Source organism: Alosa alosa, chromosome 15, assembly GCF_017589495.1.
Source record: "Alosa alosa isolate M-15738 ecotype Scorff River chromosome 15, AALO_Geno_1.1, whole genome shotgun sequence".
Classification (NCBI taxonomy): domain Eukaryota; kingdom Metazoa; phylum Chordata; class Actinopteri; order Clupeiformes; family Clupeidae; genus Alosa; species Alosa alosa.
Genome location: NC_063203.1, coordinates 2,449,582 through 2,475,610, shown reverse-complemented (window position 1 = coordinate 2,475,610; position 26,029 = coordinate 2,449,582). Strand labels below are relative to the sequence as shown.

The window sequence follows — 26,029 nt, the reverse complement described above, 5'->3', positions numbered from 1 at the left end:
CCTTTAGCGCCACCAACAGGCCAAAGTTGGACGTGCGTTCATGCACGTAACTTTTGACCTGTTGGTCCGATTTTCAAAAGTCAGGTATTGTTGGAATCCTTGGACCAAGCCGAGTTCAATGCACCCTATGACGTAATTTTCCGCCATGATGGATTTTCCGCCATTTTGGATTTCATCAAAAACACTTAAAATGTATCAGGGGTCACATACTTTCTCTGATTCCCACCAAATTTGACACAGATCATCTTCAGACCAAGCCTCACAAAAGTTATCACTTTTTGTCTTCGGAAGTATTACCGTTCGCCCGTAAAAGCCAATCAAAATTTGCGGCGAAGCCGCCAAACAGGAAGTGAGCTCATATCTCAGCAACCCTTGCATGTATCAAAACCAAACTTGGTACATTGACTCATGACCCCATCAGGATGACCCTCAAGAAATTAGTGACCTTTGACCTCTAGAGGGCGCTGTAATTCACAAACATGCCTTTTGGCCTGTACCTGCTGCTGTGCTTAGAATTAAATTGTACTAGTGGTGTCTGGTAATACTGTGAAAGGTCCTTAGGTCAACTGAGGGCAACTTGTCACATCAATATAATTTATTCGGCCGCCATATTTGATTTGATCAAAAACACCAACAATTTTGCACAGGTCACAAATTTCATCTGATCTTCACCAAAATTGGCACAGACCATCTTCAGACCATGCCTTGTCACTTCATTAATTTCTGTAACAATTGATAGAAGCGTTCGCCCGTCACATCCAATCGAAATTTGTGGCGAAGCCGCCAAACAGGAAGTGAGCTCATATCTCAGCAATCGTTGCATGTATCAAAACCAAACTTGGTACATGGACTCATGACCCAATCAGGTGAATGGCGAAGAAATTTGGTGACCTTTGACCTCTAGGGTCACTGCAATTAGCAAAAATGCATTTTGCCTTGTAACTTTTGACGTGCTAGACGTGAAACTTGCTTTGACAGCTTATGGCCATACGTCTGATTGCAGCATTGAGCTAACAGCATTTCGTTGCCATGGTTACTCCGGCCTATCTGCTTGGCCCCCTCATTGCTGCTTGCAGCTATATTTAAATTAGAGTTGCTTACAACGGATGTTGACAAAGTCTTCGCTCCTGGACATAATGTACACATTACATGCACGTTCTTCCCTTGATGAATTTGAAGTAGTGCTTATATCTCCACCTTGAAAAGGCCAACTTTTCGGATTGCTCCTGACCTCTGCTGTTTCGTCAAATCTCTACTTTAGCGGTTGGTGTGTGTGTGGCACGTGTGCTGGCAAGTGTGTAAAAACAATGGCTCTGATTGGCTATCATGAAACATGACTCTGCCTTAGCCAATCATAATCGCTTACGTCGTTATTAACCCACCTCCTCACTAGCTGTGAGCCAGGGTGCTTTCGGATTACACAGTTTATTCAATCAATGCATAGTAACGCACCGCATTTAACGTCCAGTAACGTTAACGGCGTTGTAACAACGGGAAAAGTAATTAGTTAGATTAGGCTACCCCGTTAGTGAAAAAATAACGTTGTTACCTAACGCCGTTCTTTGAAACGGCGTTATTCCAAACACTGCTCAGCATGCATTACTAACATCTATTGTATCAGAACATATTGGACTTCATACTCCAACAGTTCTTATAACCACACACACAAACACACACACACACACACACACACACACACACACACACACACACAAACCTCACAATACTGGTAAATAAAACAGATATATACACACTTGCATTTTACGGTATTAATTGGTAGCCTACTATATTTAGTCAAAGTCACAGCAGTCACAACATTTCTCATTACACATTGTACACATAAAGTGAATTACCAAACACTCTGGCAAACAGAGATTCTTCTTAAAAGCCTCAGTGCTTAAGGGCTGTTGTCGATTTTCCATCAGCTGCCTGAAAAGATGATGGACTACACATCCCTTCTCATTCACTTGCACTTGCATTGTCCAGGGGCCAGGTCAGAGAGGAAGAGCGTGCAGAGGAGCAGAGGAAGAGGATTGAGGGGTCATCCTCATCTCTTGTGGAATCTGCACTATCTATGTATGTGCAGCAGCTGAATTAGTCAAGGTAAACAGCTGGCAACAACAGCAATGGCTGGAAAGTTCCATTGTGACCTCCTGCAGACAGTGTCAGGTGTAAGCTAAAATAGCTTTTAGGGCATGTCTCTAAGAGGCACTTACTGTTTACAAAACAATACATGGAGTAAGGTCATCACACTGGCAATAGGGCAATCAGTGATTTGTGCCCAATCCCAATAGGTGGGTATACATGGACAGTTTTTCTCTCATTCTGATTAGACTATTCCGATTGAACAATTTGTGCTCTCTGTTTACGTGGGGTACTGATCAGGTGCTCTCAAGCGCTTTAGAATCTTTGATTCGTTGTTGCCTACTTTTCCTTGAGAAGACACAGCAGGCAATCTGATTGACCATATACATGCTGTTCAATCGGAATAGGAACGGACTACACCACCTCTTTCCTTCCAATTAAAATTCTGATCGGAACAGGCATTTTTATTCCGATTGAGGTGTTTATATTATATTATATATTTATATGTATTTATTTACATGTAAACGTGGCTAATGCCAATGTAGACTTTAATAATCTATTTTAACATTAAATGCCTCTACTAGGCTAACTTATTGTACGTACAGACACACAATATGGTGATGCAATTTAAACACCAATGCTGGATTCAGAAATGTATGCCATTCAACTGGTAAAACATAATATTGGAAACAAACAGCACAATACAGTCCCTTGCTTATTCTTGCCTTTAAGCCAAGCTTTTGTGGCACTGCACAATTTTAGTTATGCCATTTTCAGCTCTGAGAGACTTACAGAGCAGGAACCACAGGTTCATATCCCACAGATCCATGTCCCATTTTATTCTGTCTTCCTCACAAACAAGAGAGAACCCAACACATGACAGCAACAGACAATGGAGCTGAAATAAGTCCTGATCTCTGAACTTGAGCTGGTTGTTGTCAGATGGCTGTTTCAGGAGAGGCTCTTGACATGGGTGGCCTGAATGTCTATGGGGAACCCACACGCTCCCTTTCATCTGCCATATATGGTGGGTCTCTGCTGGTCTTACCTACTGCAGGGTTGCCTAGGTTTCTATGGGAGAAACAGGTGCATCTGTGTCTGATAATATTCCAACTGTTCCAAAATGTCTCTCCTTAGCACTGGCATCTTTTTGCCTCTCCTAAAAACTCTCGTTCCATCGCACTCATTCTGTCTCTCCTGTCATGTGCTTCTATTCTTCTATTCTCCATGTGATTCAAACCATGTCTCAGAATGTTGAGTATCTTGGCATCTCATTACACACTCTCTCTGTTTTGTGTCTCTGTCCCTGACTTGTCGGGGTCTCCCCTCCTTCTCTCCCAATTCATCACTCATGTTGCTCCTTGGCATCTCTTCTCCTTCCTTCTCAGGCGCTCTCATGTCACGCCACCAACACCTCCCTCCCCCTGCTCGCCCAACCCACCCCCAAATCAATGCCCTCTTCCGCTTTCATTTGCTCTCTGTAACAGACCCCATAAATACATATATCTCGGTCACCATTTCTTGATGGAGCTGGTGCTGCTAATATGAAAAAAAAAACAAGGCACCAGGCCTCCCCACGCACCCCCACCTCACCACCCATCACAGCACACTCAGTCTGCTGGTGGAGAGGCTGTCAGAAGCCTAGTGAGAGAGGAAGGTAATTGACTCATGTTGCAATTTTCCAATGACTGCCACTGTATGCCTACTGCTGAGCCACAAGATCGGCTCAGGTGGTAAATATAGAGGATGTTTGGACACGTTTTATTCTTTTTTTTTTGTCTTACACTGTACCATACAAATACACACACACACACACACACACACACACACACACACACAAACACACGCACACACACAGACAAATGAGTCCAAACTAGCACTCTTGGCAATTATCCAAGATACACTGGTAATGAACGCGAGGGCCATTTTCACAGCATGCTTCCTGCACCCCAGCGGGTCCCTGTAAACTCCGGGCCCTTTAGCCAGCTGGAGGCATCTGTATGGCTGAATGGGACCTAATGCTCTGAAGGAGAGCCCAAATAGATTTTTGTAAAACACTTTCTGAGCCTTCACTTCCTTGGATGGAAGTTGAACTTTTCTATTTTCTGCAGTCAAAAACACGTATACACAGACACACACACACGCACGCACACTCACACAGACAACACACACACACACACACACACAAACTCCAGTTACAGTTTTTCAGATTTTGTTTGTAATAGGTTCTAAAGCTAATAAAAGCAAATCTTACCTTCAAACAAAACAACCTGTGTCAAATTAGTGTACATATTCAATCAATCATTACACAATAGACAACAAATTGTAAATAGTTTTCCATTTTGGCAGGTTCAACCTTAATTTTTGCGATGTTTGGGCTATTTGTTAATACTTAGTGTAAAAATGCAAGCAAGCATATCACAGCATGAATTGTATTATTTCCTCTCAATATATAACTGTCACTGATGTAGAAGACCTACAGTAAGTACTTAGACTAGACACATTTGCACATTCAAGTACAACTTACTTGTCAGTTTTCATTGACATAGATCTAAAGTGCCTGGACTAATGAGCTTTCATACTGACTTCTTCACGAAATACCCAATACTGTACATTACAACACAACAACACAGGGTGGCATCTTTTATGGATAAGGAATGATTGCTGATTGAAAAAATGTGCAAAGAAGTTTCACATAGGCCTACAGTAGATTTGTAATTATGCAAGCGATATCTGAGAGATATAAATAGATGGTTTTGGGCAATTCCACTGAAAACTGTCACGTCCATTACGCCATAACAACACAATGCCATGGTATGGTATGATGTGAATGATGATTATTTGAAATTTGAGCATTCACTCTTTTTGGTTGTAGAACTTACATGAAATACTTTTCACATAGCCTAATCATTCGCATCATACAAATACCATGGCATTTAGTTGGCGTTATGGACGTGACAGTTTTCAGTGGAATTGCCCTTTTCACTTGTTAAGACAGCTTAAGGCGCAGTCATTTTTTTGTCACATTCAGCAATCATCTCACAATACTTCACGCTAGCTGCCCCATTCCATGAGTACACTGTAAAAAAAGTCTCTATAGGCAGCCCAGGCTGGAAACAAGTGGGGGCAGTCTGCCCACCTAACAAAATCCTTGTGGCGTATGTGGGAATATTGAAGGAAGGGGTGTGCTATCTCTCTGCTGTGTTTTGTATGGTACGTTGTTTTGGACAAATGTGTCCGCTCATAATGTAAACATGGCTTCCTGTGCAATAGAGTCTTTCCATGAGAGCTATGTTAAAGGTTTTGAAAATGTGTGTACAACCTGCTGTGCTAAGAAGGAGAAGATGTGTTGATCAATTGGATCCCAGTTTCATTAACTGCATCTTAGTAATGAGAAAATAATACTGTAATAAATATACACATAAACATTAGCACATGAACTGGAGGACCACATTCAATAGCTCAGCCCTCCATCTAAACCTTGAACCAGTTGGACACATTCAACTCTCAACAGTAGATGCTGAGTGCGGGGGAGTCAGATCACTGAGCTAATGATCCACTTCTCCAAGTCCACACGAAGAGTACCAGTGAGTAAAGACCTTCCTGCATGCAAGCTTTCATGCATACAAGCACCTCTCTTGCGCACACACACACATGCAAATTGCACACACACACACACACACACACACACACACACACACACACACACACACACACACACACACACACAAAGTTGTATACCCATGCATTGGGAGTCTAGGGGAGACACATGGGTTGGTCGTAAGCAAAAACTCCAATTATTGATGAAAATACAATAAATTCATTGAATAAAATACATCATGTGACACTGTGAGCAGCAATGTGTATATGTGTTTATGTGCTTGAAGCCATAAGTCTGTGTGACACATCTGCTCATCACATGATCTATCTATACTCATATAGATACTAGCACGACACAGCCATGATCTTAGTACAGCCTCGTTGGAGATAATAAGAGATTTGAAGGATTCTACATGAACAGCACACAGTTGATTCCTTTCTGTCTGCCCTCTCCCTCAGTCATTCAAGTGTGCTCTACCACTCTGTGGCACAACACTGCTTATGATGAGACAGCTGCAGAATGACCAGGCACGGGCAGTTCATCTAGACGCTCCAACGTCAGCCTGACCATGCGCTCACTCAAACTAAGATGCCAGAATGAGCTTTGTTATTCCATAGGCAGGCCTGCCTCTCCATTGTACAGCTAGGAGTAGACTCCACACAACCCTATTGGCTACCTTTTCCATTCCGTTTTCAATTGTACCTGATTGCTTTTTGACCTTTGTGAAAAAGTTCACTGGGCTCCTCAGAGCCACATCGTGGGTGTGTGGTTACCTATAAATGAATGAGGTTCACTGACATTCCTGACCTCTCCCCCTACTTTCAGTTGACCCCATATGATTGCATGACAGAGAAAATGGTTAGAGAGCCAAGAAAATAGTTCAAGTGAAAATACACCATGTGGACAAAAGCATTGGGAAAACTGCCATTACATGCACAGGAAGTACAATGGCATCCCATTCTAAATGCATCAGTATTACAATCGAGTTAGTTCCCCCTTTGCAGCTCTAACTGCTTCCCCTCTTCTGGAAAGAATTCCCACAGGATTTTAGAATGTCTGTGGAACTGCATGCTCGTTCATTCAGAAGAGCATTGGGAGGTCAAGCACTGTTGGATAACAAGTGTGCATCCACCAATCTATCAGGTCTGTTCTATCAGGTCTGTTCTAGTCCATTAAAGGCTGATGGATTTCATGCTTCTGTCAGGTCATCACACCTGAAAGCCATTGATTTTGGGACTCCATGTGCCTGTAATTTATTATGGGAGGGAATATTATTGGCTTAGCTTGACTTAAATAAATGAATTTAACAGCGGAAAAAAGTCCTAGTGGGGAAAATGTGTCTATGTTTAGAAAGTAATTATGTAATCTATCGTAGGCCTATGATATCCATGAGTTCAATATGGATGCATTCACATTCCAGTCACAAAATTAACAAATAACGTGCAGTAAGGGTACATGAATTATCATGAAGTAGGCATGACTTCATTCCTTTATATCTTATGAATCATCAGGAATTCTAGTCTCTCATTCATGACCTCATGTGTGAACAACACATCAACTAAGGTGGGTACATCATGATGATTTATGATTTCATCATCATGATTACATGAATTTAAGGTTAATTGTTCATGAGTTCATCATGTATGTAGCCCCTCAACTAAAGTTGTAAATAATGACATTTGTTTAGAGAACTTGCACAAGTTGTGTTTAAATCAGAAATTGACCGGTAGTCATCACATTTTTGGCAAAAAAGAAATCATGACCATTCTTAATAAATCGTATAATGATGTACCCACCGTACCTAATGCTTTGATGTATTGTTCATGTATGAGGTCACGAATGACAGGCTAACTAATAACACACTATAGAATAATAATTCATATCCTTACCGACAAACTAGCAGTGTTTACATCTGTATTCTTCAGCCTAGCACAAGTTATGCTCTTGAACAGCCTTATAAAATTGCAGTTCTATGTGAGATAATCAGTGAAAACAACGGGTGAATGTGGTGTGTTATTATTACCCATTTTAACAGAGCCTTATTTCTTTGTACAACAGAAGGCTCAGTTTCTCCCAGACCTGTAGTGGGGAAATAACTAGATTGGACAAAAGAAAATCAAATGAAAGTCATGCAGGCCAGCTGGTAGTGGTGGGCTGCTATCAAACCTGTGGTGCTGCACTGTGGAGCCCAGTGATGAGACTTAAACATTAGTGCTGTATGTGTATGGTGTAGCTTTTCTTTGGTGTTTTGGAGAGAAACTGAAGCCTCATGTTGAACCTACTGAATACAAATGTCTATTATCTCCACCCTTCTCCCATTACTTTGCCAGTAAACAGTGTGTCCTGGAATGACATGGAGGGTTGGTCTGTAACACACTGTGTCTCCTACCAGTTTGGGACAGACAGGAAGAGAGTGCACTCATGTGGGAGGCAAATATGCTTGAGGACTAGATAATGGTGATGGTGGTGTAATCCTCTTTCACAGAACTGCAGTGGTACCGCTGAGGGAGGGCTTTACTGCACAGGGAAAGTGAAAGGCAAAGGGCAAAAGGGGACAGCAGGGTGGTTGATCTCCAGAGCTCACGGAGGAACAAATCAAAGTAATGATATCAAGTCACCAGACTACTGACACTCAAGAGGGAGGCCATTTCCACGTCAGTGGCAATACAATTCTAAAAGCACATTTCATGTTCACAGAATAAATAAAGTGTCATTCTCTGATATGTTTGGGGTCCTCATCACCAGCAACATCTCTCCTTACAGCTCAGTACATGCATGTCTTTAAAAACACAAGGAGGAGAATATATCTCTTAAGGAGAATATATTATTGAGCAATGTCATTCCACATCCAAAAGTTCAGGCCCCAGAGAAGGTCTTGACAGTACTAAAAGACTGTATGGAAAGATTTGGTCTATCAAACAGCTCAAGATATTGACAAGATGATTGCCACAGGACTTAATAGGAATACAATACAATGATATATTGTCCATGCTTGCTCTGAAAAAAGTAAAAATAATGTAAAAGGAGGTCTCAGACTCTGTCTGACACTATTGCAATATTTAACATTAATTATATGAAATGCCCTATCTTACAGTTATGGATTTTGTTCCACATAACATATGGACGCCCACTCAGTTAAGCTGCACAGAAGCTACCAATTCAGTAATTCCACAACTGTGTCAAACCCTTTTTATTGCATAATAAATTCCGCTGCGGGCCCTGTGGCTACGTGCAACTCCCATGTCATTAGCATATTGCTCCCTCTCTCTCTTTCATCTCCTCCCCCTCTCCCTAGTCCTCCTTTTGCTCTCAAACATCACTCTGCCTTTCTCCTCCCCTTCTCCCCAGTTCTACCCTCCAACATCCCATCATAATCTCTCTTTCTCTCCCTCTCTCCCTCGTGCTGTGTCTCTCTCACCAACTCGTACAGCTTGCCTGCCATCAAGGCTTCATCCTCCTTATATTCTCTTTTCTCCTTTTGCTCTTCTCCCTCCACCTCCTCTCTTGTGTCCTCATGACATGGGTGCGTTTCACTCCCACCCCACAACACCCAACATCCTCCTCCTGCTCCATTTAGCCAGGAGCAGCTGAGCTCCTTAATAACAAATTGATTTTCCTTCTACAGATGACAGCAAGAGATAGGGCTTCTCCAGGGTGAAGATGGAATGCTGTGTGGATGATGGCTTTTGTATAGGTGTGTGTATGTACTTGTGCTTGTACAGATAATAAATATATAATATAAACAGTATAGTAAGTATTATAAGTATATATACTCTTGTGATCCCGTGAGGGAAATTTGGTCTCTGCATTTAACCCAATCTGTGAATTAGTGAAACACAGCACACAGTGAGGTGAAGCACACACTAATCGCGGCACAGTGAGCTGCCTGCTACAACAGCAGCGCTCGGGGAGCAGTGAGGGGTTAGGTGCCTTGCTCAGCCGTGGCCCACTGGTCGGGGTTCGAACTGGCAACCCTCCAGTTACGAGTCCAGAGTGCTAACCAGTGGGCCACGGCTGCCCAATACTATATGTATATAATATATATAATATGTATACTGTACATACATAAAATAATATGCTGAACAATATGTTTTTTTTCGTGAATCACCCTGAATAAAATCATTAATATTCCAGGGAAATATGTAAGGGATAATGTATAGAACGCCGGTCATTATGGGGAAAATAAGTCCCGACAGGACGAACCGGTCTTGTTTCACCCTGAAGGGACTTATTTTCCCATGATGACCGGCGTTCTATACATTATCCCGCTTATTATACAGCTACTTGCCAAAACGAAAAAACAAACTCCATGATATGTCTCTTTACACTTATTTGTTGCCGTTTCGTCGTGGCTTTTGCTGAGAAACAAATAGTTCGCAACACACGCTGAACTTGAATCAAACATTCTTTAGAACACAGCTGATCAACCGTCTGCTTTCACTTTTGAATGAAGTTCCAAGCACAAACTCCGTTGCCATTGACAGCGGTCATTCTTGTTTTCAGAGGTCCTTTCCCAAGAAATAATGACCGCTAGAACTTTCGGAAATCCCATTCAAGTCAATGGAGCATTCTACTTGCATTGTGAAGAGCCGTATAATAAATTGAGATATGAGATTGATGCATGGCAGCCAGAGCAGAGCATGAGAGCAAACCTAACTGCACCATGAGAACAGCAGAAAATCTCCCACTGGGGACACTCAGTATGGGGCTTTTAAACAACATGTCTCCTAATAACATATCCTAACAGTGTCTCTCCTCAGGCAAAATCACATGGGAAAAGTCAAACACTTTCATGATTAAGGCCTAAGGGAGGGGGGGGGGCTAATAAAGGCTTGTAGTTGCTCCTGACATGGTAAGTGAGGATAGGAAAAGGCTTCACTCAATGTGTATTTTTCTAAACTATTAGAGTGCTGGCCTGAATAGTTAGATCACATCAAGTAGGAGAGAGGCCGCACTACGCATAAATACTTTTAATTTGCACAGACGCATTTCGGCGTGTGCCCTCTTCAGTGTAAGTACAAAAGTACAGTGCAGAACAAGAAGAAACTCCCCTTATTTACGTCTTCATTAACCATAGAGGTCTTCATTAACGAGGTTCAAGCAAAGATAATGCCAAGACATGATTCTACTTGAGGGTTTCTACTACTTGAGTAAACAAGTGCAATGTCTCCACAGTGTGCAGGTTTGCGTCCAGGTCAAAAGCCCATCTCAGCTGAACTGTTGCTATGGTTCCCCTCATGTCTCCTTTTGTCTCTGTTTCCTGTTGATTATCTCTAGACCCACAGAAGGAATGCAAGGAGATGGAAGGACAGACAAATCAAAATCAAAGGTCAAAAAATGACATTACTCATTCATTGCTTTTAAGAAGCATGATGACATAGCAGTGTTGCCTGAACTTGAGGAACTTTCAAGGAAGGAAATGCCTGTTGCTTTGTACAAGAACAAGTCATTTTATTTATGAAATATTACGCTCATTTTATATATGCTCTCTTTTATATATGTAGCTATTTTATTATTACTCATTTAATTCATGCCATTGGCGTAATGCATTATGTGAACTATTTATTGTAGCTTCATGCGAAAATAAAAATATCAAACTGTCAACATACATTACTTATATATTAATTGATCATTAAAAACTGCATTTCCAATAAATCAGGGATCCATTTAATTGCTATTTGTTTTTGAGTTCAGTGTTGTTCATTTTAAACAGTATCTGTGGAAAGAGCAAATTACATTGCACTAAGATACATAAAGTTACAAGAATTAAGAATCAATAAATGATTATAAAACCAACCCTGCTCATTCACTGTGATTGATATTATATTGTCTATTTGACTGACCACTATCACTTCTGTGCAGTTAAAGAAAAGATGCCCTCAAAATGACATCATACTTGCGATAGAGAGCTGGAGAATGGGGAACGAGGCATAAAACAGAGACAGGGGAAATGGGACGCAGCATCCCTCTCTAAGTGAGCCATGCTGCTTGTGGCAGAAGAGGTGATCCTTAGGGAAGCCCCAGGCTTGTCTTTTACATCCCAAACACCAGTCCTGGTATGGTAATACACTACACAACAATCAAGCTACACAGCATACCTTTCTCTCACCATCTACAATGTTTACAACAGGGGACCAATGGTGGTCATGCAATAAGCATTGCCCCACTCTCATTACAATAACACATTAAAAAAACGAGACATACACAGCTGCTGCCTCATCTCTATTGGCTGTGTTTGGATGTTTGTTCTTACTTATAAAGTCTCTAACCTATTTTTTTCACCAGGTCACCAGCTAAAGGCAGCAAAGACATGCTAGTGATTAAAAAGTGAACACTGGCCCTCTCCATCTAAGCTAGGTTCAACCACACTGATTAATAACCAATCATGCCTTTCGGCCCGTCAATAAGCAGCCAGTTCCCCAGGCGGATCCATACATCAGTGAGCCACCCAGTGTGGAGTGTGTCTGGCAGGGCCTACATTATTCATGGCCCTCACTCGCCCTGCTCTCTCTCACCTCCTCCAGCTATGGATCTGAGACTCCACCTGTGCACTGTGTATGTGACCAGCTAGGTGAGTTGTTTGTGAGGTCTCACACAGGACTACGTTTCCACAACACCTCATTGTGGCTGAGTAGATGAGGTTCTCAGAGTGGATATGCCTCATGGCTTTATGGTGAATCCAAACATGGTTACTGTAGTTGAGACCTCTCAGGTGATGCTGACAGACACGGAATGGGCTCTCAACAAAGTATTGATTTGGCACTTCACACAGCATTGCTGAAACTACACATTACTCCATGCTGTGTCTGCCATAGACCTGACTATATTTCCTACTTTTCTTTCATTTTTCAGCCGATGCTATTGTTATTCCCAGTGATTTATGAAAGCTCAAATTATGTTGCACAGCAACGTTTCTTCACTGTTTCGCACTGGATAAAGATGGCAGGTGGGGCTGCAAGGTGGGAATGAGAAAGTCTGCACTCTTTAATTAAGACTGCAGACACAGAGGACAAACCAAAAAATGAAATCCTTGCAATCGTTCCATGGGCATACATTTGCATACTAATGGCACACCTCCTGTGATGAGAACAGTAAGCTCATGTAATTACCCTACAGCAGAAAGTTGGTCTTGCGCTCCTAAAGCAAACATTTGAAACACCTTGGCAACACACAACATATAGTAACTCAGTTACAGCTGATTTCAGGTTCTGAAGCCATTTGGTGCTTCTAGGTTGCGGGAGTCAGTGCGTATGTGAATCTTGTTCCAAACAGTGCATCAGAGAACCAATACTGCCAGTGAGTCCAGCGGTCATCTGTCACCTGGCAGACCTCAACCATGGAACACAGTCCAGAGCAGCCGCAAGACAATTAACTCCTAATCATAGCCATTAATTGGCATGATGGCAATGGCTTGGGCCAATGACAAATCAGCCCTGACTGCGCCAGAGTAATGAATTTATTAATCACTTTCTGCCACATACCAGAAGCAATGGAGACAGCCACAACCATGTGGTGCTGCCGGAGGTTTGAAGAGGAGGCTCATTTAGATGTAGAGCATCACCTTGTTCCCTGACTCAGAGGGACTTAATAAACAGGAAACGCTTCCACAGGGCAGCATAGACATCAGCCATGTGAACAGCCCTCCTGATCTGTGTCAGAGAGGATTAGACTTCTGTTTGGACCGGCATCTGGAGTTACTCAGTACACATGACATCTGTTTAGTCTCTACTGAGCTCTATTTACACTAATGCACGATGACAAATTTGCAATTGAGCACTCAGCAGGAACCGTGCCACTGCACTGTGGATTACTGCAGATGACTTCAAAGAAGGTGTCAACTGATGTCACGATGGTGCAGAGAGGATGTGGATGTGACATGAGTTTTGCAGAGGGCTGTGCTGGAGATTGCTGATATCTGCTAATGGTCTGCCTGCACTGCCTGCTCTGCTCTGCTCACAAGTGCTCTAATCCTCCTCCAAAACAATAACATGACGTGGAGCTGTCCAGGTGAGCTGCACCGCAGGTCATATCTGGGCATATTTATTAAAGTCCTGTCCTCAACCATCGTGTATCCTCAGCCATTTTGGTCTGTTTTTTTCTGTCCTTTCCCTGTTTTATTTTCTCAATCTTCTCTTTCCCTTTCACAGCACAAAATTCTTGGGTTCTCTCTATCTATCTGTGCCACCCGCCTTCCTCTCCATCTCTCCCTGCGGGTGTTTACGGTGACTAGAGTGCCGGTGCGTGTCCTGCCAAGGTGCTGCTGGGAAGCCTTCATTAGCGGTGGCCACCTGTGTGCCAGGCGCAGTGGGATGGGCTGTAAAAGGAGAGCGTTTATAAGCACACACTGACATGGAGCACTTAGTGCGTCTCTCACACACACATGTGCAGGGAGGGCTATTCCTGCTGCCTCTTCATCTGAGCTCGGCCAATATCCCTTCTGCCTCGCAACCCCATCACCTCGGTTACCCCCGTCACACCAACTGCTCCTTGTCTCCTTGTCTCCGTGCCTGCAGGCTTCACTCTCCCCCTCTCTTGTGCTCTGTCATTCTGTTGTCCTGCTCCTCCCTGCTCATCGCTGCACTCTGGCTCTTAGATCCGATCAGGCGGTGCTCTCATCCCTCACTGTATTTGGAGCCTTAGCCTCCCTGAGGCTCACACTACAGCTGGTGACTACAGGGTCTGCGTGACATTAGCAGGTGCATTAATGTGGGTCTGAGGTGTGGGTGGTGTTTCTGGATGGGAGCTGACACATGGCCTCCCAGGCTGCTCTTCCTCGCCCTCTCTGCACTGCCCTTGCGTCTCCATACCAAGGCCACCAGTGGTATCACAAGCCCAGCGCAACGAGCTTCTCCTTGTTGCTGAAATGAATCTGCAGATGGATTACAAGCCAGCAGACTGTGACTACACTCCTCGGCCCTGCCAGGGTAACAGCATGACTCTCATACCACAGTCTCCAGGGTCCTCTCTCCCACACTCCCTTTCGCAGACACATATTTGTTCATTTATAAAGTCCTGAAGTCTACAGAGGGCTACAGTAGGCCTATCTGCTGTTTACAGGGCAGCATATTTCATCAGCCGCTTCTCTTGCTCCCCCTCCCTCCTTCATTCACTCTCTCCCTCACTTCTCTTTGACTTACTTGCTAGCCAGAAGACAGATTGCTCATATCCTGCTCTGAGGTCCAACTGTTCCGTCCCCAAGTGGCTGAGTGAATTTCTCTGGTTGTCACAACATCAAATGGATACTCTCCTCCTCTTCCTCTCTTTCCATCCCCTCCTCCATGTCCTACTGAGAACCTCCACTGCAGCAGGAATTGAGGAACAACAGGATCTTCATAGGATGAGTGAGCAATAGTACTCCTCTCTCTCTCTTTCAGGAGAAATCCGGCGGGTTTTTACATGGATCTTGATCGCTAGACATCGCCGAGTACTGTCGATAGGAAAAATAAACGACCAAAATCGGTGCTACTGAGCTGAAGTAGCTGCAGCTAATGGCCTGTACTCCCAGCCAGCTACAATGCTAGCTCTGGGGGCATCATCTAAACGTGCCTTTTTGCCTTTTAACAGACTTAACATGTACTATATGAACAGAGTCCTTATGTGACAAAACAATGTATTTTCTACTCATTAGCTGTGAAGAAATGGTCTAAATTCAAAGATTGTACGGTCACATCTGCACACTACTCTGTTTGCCTTTTCCTGCAACAACTGAATTCCCACGATACTTCAGAGCCAGAATAGAGCTAGCTTTCAGTAACGTGCAAGTTAGGCATTATTTGGACCGTTTCCATGTCATTAAATGGTCATAACCATTACAGTGCTCAATTACCTATTTTTGAAGGGAAATAAACTTCAAGTTTCCGTTGCAAAGACGGCGAGCTTGACAGCAGACTTTCTCAGGCTTTCCTGGAAGTGACTGATGGAAACTGAGGTATGTGATAGTCCAAACTTTGAATTTAGACGGTTTCTTCTTGAGTCTGTTAAGAGGCAAAAAAGGCACGTTTAGATGATGCCCCACCAACATGACTTGCAAATGCCAACAACACAGCCTGCAAATAAAGCAAGGTATCAAGCTGTGTTATAAAATCTGTTCTTACAATGCGGCTCTTTCATATAATCACATGCTATCAAATTGATCTTATAAAAAACTAGTTACCAACAAAAACATCCCAAGGAGTAGTAAAAACCTCTTTAATGTGCTTTCAATGGTTCCTATCTCCTTTATCCCTCTCTCCTCTTTCCTGTATTGGTTCATGGAGGAAATCTATGAGCAGGAGGACCCACAGAAACAGCACTAGTACGTGCTTAGGCATGAAAATGTGAGTTCTGTCTGGAGCTATAGCAGTCTAGGTGCCATGTGATCAGTATGCAGGCCAAGCCTCTCTGGGAATGGGTGGATTTCAAAGCAGAATCGGTGGACCGCGGAACAGTAAGGACGTGGAGATGGATGGGGTGGGAGGATGCTGTAGTGCTCTAAATCAGAGTAGGCCTACAGCTGTGTAGCTTTCAATAGTGTAAGTCCCCAAGAGAGAGAGAGAGAAAGTGTGTTCTTGGAAATTGTGTATCATTTGCCATAAATGCATCAGCTACATCCATTATTTTCGTTTGAATGAGTGGATGTACTGGTGATGAGAGTGTGTATGTGTATTTGTGTGCCTGTTGTGTGTGAGTGAGGAGGGCGGGGGTCGAGAGAGACACCAAAAGAGAGTGTGCGTGTATGCAGACGAGTTTGTTCTGTGTTCCCCTTCAGAGATTATGTGCCAGCATGCATAATGTGACTTTAAAGGAGAATTCCGGTGTGATATTGACCTAAAGTGTATTGAAACATGATACCGAGTGTGAACGTATGTCTCATAGCCCATCTCGGCTTGTCCCCTGCACTCCAAAATCTGGTGCTAGTTAGTCGATGCTACCAACAGCTTTTTCAATAGTGGTGCTTCGGCATCGGGCTAGCCATGCAAATAAATCACTGTTTTACACCCATTTACGAGGCTCAATGTATCTCCACACTTCATTGGTAGACTTCCGAGGGGCCTGACATTTAAAACGAGTTTAAATTGAGAACTTTGAAAAAGCACTGGTAGTTTACTTACAAGACGATTTATACAGACAGTATCTTCACGAAGTTTAGCGTTTGCAGCCATCTTGAATTTAGTCACGATAAGTCGAGCGACGGGTAAGAATGAACAGGTATGATAAGGGATCAGATTCCAAAAATAATTCAGTGGAAATGCATGGATTCCAGTTGCTGCTGGAATGACACTTTACCTACAGCACCTCAGCAGAAAAATAAGTACAGAAACATTGGAGAGAAAGGGCCTTCATCGCCATCATTACTTTAAAATGACAGGATGAGTCACTACTCAGAGCAGTGACAGTGAGCCAGTGAGAAGAGAGAGAGAGAGAGAGAGAGAGGGAGAGAGAGAGAGATAAACAGTAAAGTTAAGATGGAAATTCCCCTGATGGCAGCTGAAAAAGGGGTTAGGAAAAACAACAGCCTAGCAATAGAAAACAATAGCCCATCTAAACGAAGGGAGGGAGAGATGATAGAAAAGAAATGTGTCAATAGAGCAGAAGAAGAATCGTAGCATGGAGGATGGCCATGTTCCATCCCTGGCTAAATGGGGTGAAGAGGGGAGAGGGAGGGGAGAGAGTGGAAGACGGAGCGAGAGAAAAGAGAGTGGAAGACGGAGCGAGAGAAAAGAGAGTGGAAGACGGAGCGAGATGGAAGCGGGGTGAGTGGAAGAAAGAAGAGGAGGAGGGAGGGAGGGAGGAGTGAGGGAGTGCTACATTTACAGATGCCTGTGGCCTTATTAGGAGGTGCCAAATGGAGCTGGCAGCAGGCTGAGGCAGGACATCCATCAGGCCCTGATCTGAGCATGCTCACTGCAGCCCAGAGAGCGACGCCTCTCTGCACGTCCAGAGAGGCCACAGGGCCTCACAGAGAGCCCCACATGCCTCCAGCATGTCTAAAACCACAGGAGCACTCAGCACCCCCAACACCCACCAGCACACAGCCTGCAGGGTCAAAGGGCAGATTCCCCCAACTAACACAGACAGGCTGCTGCACAGAACTGGGTAGACACACACACACGCGAATGTAACTGGCAGACTAACTGCGGTAGCAAGTTTGTCCTCCTTTTCTCACCGTAGCTCCTCTCCCCTCGGTCACGCCCTCCACTTAGCTTGCAAGTGGCTACATACTCTTTAGCATCAATGGTACTGTCTATAAGACCAGCACATGAGGTGGGCTAGTAAGTGATCCCTAGGCTCCGTACGTCCTCCCTACACTGTGTTCGCTGTGCTACCGCCTATGAAAGGTATTTGGCTGTGTACCAGACGCTTCCGGGTAGTGTTTTGTTGATCTACCGAAGGTCTTGACTGAAAAGACTCTGTTGGAGTCCCATTTCCATTAGAAAGATTGCCACTGCTGCTTTGCCTCCTGTAGATTTAAGTAATTGTAGCTTTTGCCTTATTTTGTTTTCTTTATTTTGTTTTGTTTGTCCGATTGATTCGGCCTAAACATAGGCGTGGCTCTGTTCATTTATCTGCCCTCCGTCGTGGTGTGTCGGCAACAGGTGGGGTATTGACTGCCCCAGTATTTTGCTGTGGTAATGTGTTACGGTGGTAATGCTAACATCTAGCTTTCTTGACCCAGCCAGTTATTGCCGATAGCAACCATATCTTTCCTTCTCCCCTCCAGAGAAACAGAGTGTCGCAGCTGTTCTGCGGGGCAGGTCGCCGGATCTGAGTCCTCCTCTTCGCGCACTTCACACAGTATTTGTAGTGGTAACGTGCACCTCACTATTTGCAGTGATCACTCTTTGTAGTACCTGTGCCTATGTGAGTGTGTGTGTGTGTGTGTGTGTGTGTGTGTGTGTGTGTGTGTGAATAGGCAACAGAATCAGCAGCACGGGTGGTGTGTCGGTCTCACTCCTCTTCCAGGACAGGTAACCTCTCCTGAACAGCTGATCAAATTAACCCTACGTGATTACATGTAATATTCCTGGTGGCAGCCACTACCTTCCTCTTGCTGGCCTATTGGGCCTAATATGTATTGCACTCCATCCTGAGAATCAAACCCAAGACTGACTTTTTACTGAATTGCTTGTGAATAAATATTGTTTATTTTTCATTGAAATACCACGTCTCTGTCATTACTTGCTTATCTGTGTGCGAGAGCCCTCTTGTCTAAATCAGGGTGTTGGAGGTCTAGCTAAGGTACATCTTGGTGTGAAAGGCCCCAAGTGGCGTAGTCAAGCACCCTAGGGTTAGACTCCCGTGGTCACACACACACACACACACACACACACACACAAAAGGCTGAGATACTGCACAAATCTTATATTTGCATGTTTGCAACGCGACTGTGCTGTGTGATTGGATGATTTATTTATTTAGTCATTCAAATATGATTGGGTGTAAGTGCTGCTTTTTGCTGCATACTGTACGAGTTTAAATAGTAGGTGAGTGCAGACGTGTGAATACTGTTAGCAGATTCCTTCTGTCAAGATAGGAAGGACCGATGTTGGTATTTGATAGTATAGAACCTATTGAATGTGGAGTGGGGTGGGTCTAGGACGCCAGACACCACTGTTGAGCTTTCTGTTGATAGCATTGGCCAACAAAACCCAGAAGGAGAGTGTCTACTTGAAAACCCCAGTGAAATGCTCTTGAAGATTAGGCTGCTAGCTTTGCTTTTGAGTATCTGTACTTTAATTGAGTATTAATATTTTTGGAAACTTGTGACTTTTACTCCATTACATTTGAAAGGCAGATACTGTACTTTTGACTCCAATACATTTGAAATATGAGCATGAAGTACTCGTTACTTTTAGGCACATTTGAAGTGATTCTTTAAATGCAATAGACCAGTGTTTTTCAACCACTGTGCCAGGGCACACTAGTGTGCCGTGAGAGATCATCAGGTGTGCCGCATAAAATTACCCAAATATCACTCACTGGTCCAGAAAAGCAACTGTTATATTTGTTATTTATAACCACATGCTCTCATTGATTGTATGATTGCACTGTGGTACGCAGGCATTGTACAACGGGGGCCCCATATCCAGTATTCACAGAATCATCACATATCCCGTTCATAACAACAATTAAATTAGATATAGTCACCTACAAATGAAACAGAGGGCGCTTGTTTTATTGAGCAGGTCTTGCATAGAAGCCATAATAAGGCCGTATCTGTGTATTATTTGAAATTTTAGGCTATGGTATGTTTATTTTTTCTTCACACAGGATGTTAGTGTGCCGTGGGACATTTTAAGTGTCAAAAGTGTGCCGTGCATGGCACAAAAAAGGTCGAAAAACACTGCAATAGACCATATTGAAGTTTATTTTTTCAATAGTTCAGTTTGAACTTTTGTGGTAATGATAGTTATGGATAGTTGTCCGGTTCCGGCGCCGAAGAGAGAGGCAGCCTGTTGAGGTAGCTCCGTGTCTGTAAGTGCATGTTGTGTGCGTGATGTCTGTATGCTACTGAGACCCTTGAATTTCCCCTTGGGGATCAATAGCGAGTCGGCGTCTGCGCCTTAAGTTTGAGATGTTTTGCCTGGTGCGTGAACTCCAAAGGTTGAGTACTTTCTGAGACATTGATAAAGGGCTAAGCCCGAAACATTTGTTTCCCAGTTTTTTGTCTGTAGACTTGTTGAAAATACCTCGGCTCTCAATACAAATTTGTATTAGAATCAAGCCCTTGAGTGCGCCTCTGCTTCTTTTTTTTTCCCTTGGGGATCAATAAAGTATCTATCTATCTATCTATCTATCTAACTATATATCTAGTGATAGCAGATTCTTCATCAGAATATCCTCCATGGTCATGGTAAATTTGAAATGAAATTAGACAATCAGACATGACATTCACCACATAGCTAGATCTTTACATCATTAAATGGTAAACTACTCATAATTGAGTTATCCTGTTTTGTATTTGGCGATGAAAATGTTTCAGATTTTAGAATAAAGAATTAATAACAATTTTAAGTGAATTATTGCATTATTTGTAACAGTTGCAAAGTTGAAAGTAGGAAAAATGCTGATGCTGGATGCAAAACTAGAGGTCTGTTTAAGTCCTTGTGACCAACCAAAGAATGTACATCCTACTGTTGGATGTTATAACACATTAAAAAGGACAAATACTTGTACCTTTGAATACCTAAGTATTTTTAAAAGCAAGTACAAAATGTTGACATAGCAACTTTCACTTGTATTGGAGTAATATTTGACAAGGTGTATCTATAGGCTACCTTGACTTAAGTTAAGGAATTGTGTACTTTCTCCACCTCTGCACATAGGTAGCCTATATGTGGCAAGTTCATACTGCATTGATTTAAATCATTCAGCCAAAATTATTTAAAAAATTATTATGATGATGTTAGCGTTCTCAATATTTTAAGTATTTTTAAAAAATATATATATATTTAATTTATTTGAACTGACCTGCCCGCAAATATCATGACAAAATATTTTTGTCTGTAACCGCGAGTGACCGTGGGTGTCCGCCGTGCATCACTGACAGGACATAAGCACTTGCTAGTGCAGCCTACTGGTTGTGTACGGAGGCTGCTTTGATGGGATCTTGTGTTTGCTGCTTTGGCACATTGCTGTTACTGCTGCTGCTGCTGCTGTTGTAATATCCCGTGTCATTTGAGTAAGCTGCTAGTTGTGCTGAGAGCGTGCATCAACAGGGCATAAGCACTTGTTTGTAGTTTCTAGATGTTGGTTTGTTGGGCAACTGGGCTATTAGTTTTGCATTAAAGGGGCATAGGCACTTGCTAGTGAAGCCTACTTGTTGCACACCAAAAAAATTGGATGTAGTGAAAGTAGCTTATTTCAGCCACTCAGTATTAATCATGTTTTCTTGGTGAGATGAGAAAGATGTGGTTTCTGTGTTGTGTGAGGTGGGTGTGTGTGCATCAGAGACTGAGCCAAATAAGTCCCATTTATGAGCCATGTCTAGTCATGGGGCATTAGTTTCTACCTCCTCTGCTCCACAACTGGACCTGAGGAATCTCAGCTGAGTTATCATCACATCGCTTTGGGCAACAGAAGTCCACTCCCACTCATAATCGTTGATAAAGTGCACACACATTCACGGTCCAAACAGACACAAAGCCGTCCACACACTCTGAGACTAACAGCTGATTCAGGTAGCCAGACAGCAAGAGAAAGAGAGAGGGAGAGAGACAGACAGACAGACAGACTCAAGGAGGGCAAGAGAAAGAGAGAGGGAGAGAGACAGACAGACTCAAGGAGGGCAAGAGAAAGAGAGGGAGAGAGACAGCCGGACAGATTTGAAGGAGAAATTTTGGATTACTAACATTTTATGAAATAGAAGTGATTAACATTTAATTTTCTTATATTCTGTGTATGCTTTCTATACATTCAATACTGTGCATCAACTTTGCTTTGTCTGTCATTTGCTCTCTCCATGTCACGACTTTCTAATAAAGGTCATGTGACCCCCTTTCTTCACGAGTTAAGGGTATTCTGCCTGAGGCAGTAATATTAGGAATATCCCGACAGGAACTAGACTATGGCAAGAAAATGCTAAAGGTTGTATATGTATTGTATTGACCAATTATCTACTTAGTAGCCACATGACTTGCGTATGGCGCATGGATCACATGCTATGTCCAAGAAGTGTCCATGTATTGTTGTATTTCTGCATGTATGGGGATTTTTGGAAAAGACCATTGTACTCATGTGATTTGTATTACCAATGTAACTAACATGTATAAGATGGGGCCTCGCCCTAGAGAACTTTGAGTAGTGTTACTGGAACATGCTGTTGCCAGTGACTTTGCTCCCGGTATCGTGAATAAACCTGCAGTGGTTCCTCACACCTGAGTGTTGCCGGGATATTTTTGACCACATTTTGGTGACAGCGGTGGGATTCGAACCCACTCTGGCTTCCTCCACACGTACATGTGACTGACACAATGTTTTAGTGTTTATATAAGAATGAAATAAAGAAGACCAAAATAGTTGAGAAGTACTCAAAGAGGTCAGTTGTTGTATGTTTCTTTCCAACAAAGCTCTCTCAATCTTGAGTATGGTGAGAGGTGACACAGTTGTTCCTCTGGCACCCCTCCCACACTACTCTCTGCAGTTCTCTGGTGCTGTGACGACTCATTTTGGGCCGTCGCTAGGAGCAACGTCCCCTGTGCACCCTCATTAGGCTGAGCATTACTGAGCTCAAGGTAGCAGGAACATCATATCAGGAGAATGAAGGAGACACACACTGACACTGGGCTTAATGGCATTTACTTTCCCTTCCCTCCTTTCCCTTCTCTTTAACATCTTTCATCTTATTCATTTTATTTCCGTATCCCCCTTCATAATGTATTTCTTTGTGACCTCTCCCTTACTATTCTCTCTATGTTGCGCAGCACCTTGCAGGTTCTCCAATGTTTTCTCAGTTAGCCTTTTAAATGATATCAGATTAGTAAACAGAATGTGCTTTGGCAACATTGGATCAATGGTTGCTGATAATGGGCAATATAGATATTGCATTAAAGATCTGCCATTTCTTTCTACAACAGTCGTGAACCCTTTTGCAATTATGTAAGCACATAATGTAATCTGCTAGCCTCGTGAAACCATCCTGATCTCGTGTGCTTCAGATTTTCACTCGCAGATCAGTCTGGCATCTCTCCGATAGAGAAAATTTGGAGCAGTTCACCAAACGAACGTCCAATCAGCGTTGGTTTTGAGGTGGGTTTAGGTGTGACGCGACTTCCACGGATGAGATGAGCATAGCTATCGCTTAAGTTTTATCCGAATATTTGAGTATTCCTGGGGAAGCTAGGAGTCTCTGCAATGTAGCTGGGAGGAATGAAGGACACAGACATCCTCCACGGCCAATTCAAGTTAGTGTTTGGTAGCACTGCATCTTAGTTAGGCTACTTAACAAGAAGGAATATGCTTTCTTCAGACATGTAGCCTACCATGAAAACTTGGTGGGGATTTTCGTTGATGAGGTTCATGTCACATACAATAGTAAGTTTTAAAACGTTAATGTTAGCTTACCTAACTTGTATGTTAAAAGATGCCATTAGAAGAACGCTTTGTTTATCTGATTGGTTGAATTGGACCGTCTATCAGCAACATAGGTGGTTATACACAGATGATTTATCCAATCAGCTCACCAGTATTTTCTCCCCTTCCCAAACGTTCTCCAAAGGAAAGTTTCCAGATGGATATGCGGAGCAAATGCGAAGCAATCCATCTGGCGGAGTCAGGTTAGGATGCTGGTGCCCTGATTAAAAAAAAAACAATGCAACTGATCATGAGCCTAATGTTAATAGTTTTTTAAAAAAAAATAATAATAATAAACGGTTTACCTTCTCTTTTGCCAGTGGAAAGTCAAGTAGGACAAAATAGGCTAGCCTACAATGCAACATGTCAAAGAGAACCCAGGGCGATTCACAATGCACAGATAATGCGAACCATTCCATGGACTTCAAAGCCAACCGTGCCGAGACTACCTCCCCAGGTGGTCTCAGTTCAGTTCACGTTAGAAGGGTCTGAGTTCGATTGACGTGTTCACATATGCACAAAAAATGCTGAGTCATCGATCTGAATTTGTTTAGAAGCCTGAAATAGACCAAGTGTGATAACACCCTGAAACACACTGAACACATTACGCATTCATCACTTTGACCAAATCCCCCTGTGGCTTTTCCAAGCCACGTATTGTAATATAGCTTTATGTCTGCCTGGAGTCCAAGAGGTTACGAGTTATTCAATGGAACAGACAGAAATATGCCTTGTTACACATATGTTTCAACATATAGGTCTCAGGCATCAAAGTGTTAATGCTTACCCAGCTATTACCATGTGCATCATGCTGGCTCTTAGAAAGGAGGCACTAATAGCTAACACTTTTCAATATAATGACCAGTGCAGAGCACAGCTGCAAGCAACATCAGTGTTACTGAATGCAGAGAGCTAAAGAAAGGAATGCCCAAACTGAGTCCTTCTACACGTGTGTGAGTCACTGTTTTGGGCAGCACAGGGAATCGATGGATACCACTGGTAGAGAAGAAGACCCATCCCCCCCCCCCCCCCGAAAGCTGTCTGCTGTGTCAATGTGTGTTACGGTGCAGAAGATGAAAGTGATTTGGCCTGTGCCTCTGGAGAGGCCAGTATTGATTCTGGGCCAGCTTTCTCTGTCTGTCTTCTCCTCAGAGACCCACAGACACAACAACTGAAAGGCAGTGAGAGCAAAAGCTACCAGAGTGTGAGAAGTTATAGTGATTGAAGAAGCAATGTGTGTGCGCGTGCGAGTGTGTTTGTGTGTGTGTGTGTGTGTTTGTGTGTGTGTGTGTGTGTGTGTGTGTGTGTGTGTGTGTGTGTCTAGAACTTGTTGCTATGCAGCGTGTATGGCTCCGCAGCCACAGAAACAAACCAACAACCGACAAATCCATCCAACTGTTCTATCGAAGACAGAGAAAGAAAATAACAACAGTTGAAACCGAAAACAAACCAACAGAACCCCACGATGTCTTGCGATTATACAAAAATGTAGCAAGGACAAGTCTGAAGAGGACAAAGCAATATGGGAAAGCGAACAGCCAGCATTGCTGAGGATAAAGAGACCATCTGGTGCACATTGATTGCTGTGTGATACACGAGCTACACAGGAGAAGCCATTTGTAGGATGTTGTCCTTTGCTTAGGGATTCCCAGTTTGCTTCTTCTAAAGCATTCTTCTCCAACATGTGGAGTCTCTCTCGGAGAGAGATGAGCTTCTCAGAGAGAGGTTGACAGCTAGGACTAAATGGGCACAGGAGTCTGCCATATGACTATGACAGCCTTATTTTGAATGCCTTCAATCTCTGGATCTAGAGTAGCCTGAGGTAGGCTATTCGGAAAAAAATAATTCCGTTTACACCGATGCTAAAAACAGCTGGAAAAGGGTGTTGCAAACTCCCCTCGAGCAAACAGGATTTCAAACATGGGAACAACATGTCACAATGCAAAAACGCTGTTTTCATCTGATTACAGAGTTTTCCCACATCTCCACTTTGGCCGGAGTTTTCAGAAATAATTGTTTTCAGTAATAAAACCTCAGTTTTTGTGTAAATGAAAGGCCAAACTACATGGAAATATGTGTTTTTCCTACATGTAAATGGGGTCCTAGAAGCCATGTCTAGCTTCTAGCTACAGCGTTTTATTTGCAAACAAAATCAAGCAAAGGGTGCTTAGATGATGTGATAGACGAGGCACTGTTGCTCATCTGTCCATCATCGCACAAAGCCCACCCAGACAATTTGATTGGTCTGAACAGCTCTGGTTCGGGCATAGTTGCTCCTCAACGGAACAATTC

General features: G+C 43.1%; 1 protein-coding gene across 6 annotated transcripts in view; it reads right to left on the bottom strand.

Moving 5' to 3' along the window:
* slc8a2b (solute carrier family 8 member 2b) overlaps positions 1-26,029 on the bottom strand; it is a 71,094-nt gene that overhangs the window by 33,058 nt on the left and 12,007 nt on the right. Inside the window, exon 2 of one of the 6 annotated variants that reach the window (XM_048264180.1) lies at positions 23,848-23,957. The exons of 3 other annotated variants lie outside the window; for them this stretch is intronic. The gene's annotated coding sequence lies outside the window, so the exon portion shown is untranslated. Of the gene's footprint in view, positions 1-14,823; positions 15,023-15,512; positions 15,661-23,847; positions 23,958-26,029 lie in introns of those variants that run through there. 2 more of the 6 variants (XM_048264181.1, XM_048264183.1) reach the window with 2 other exon arrangements.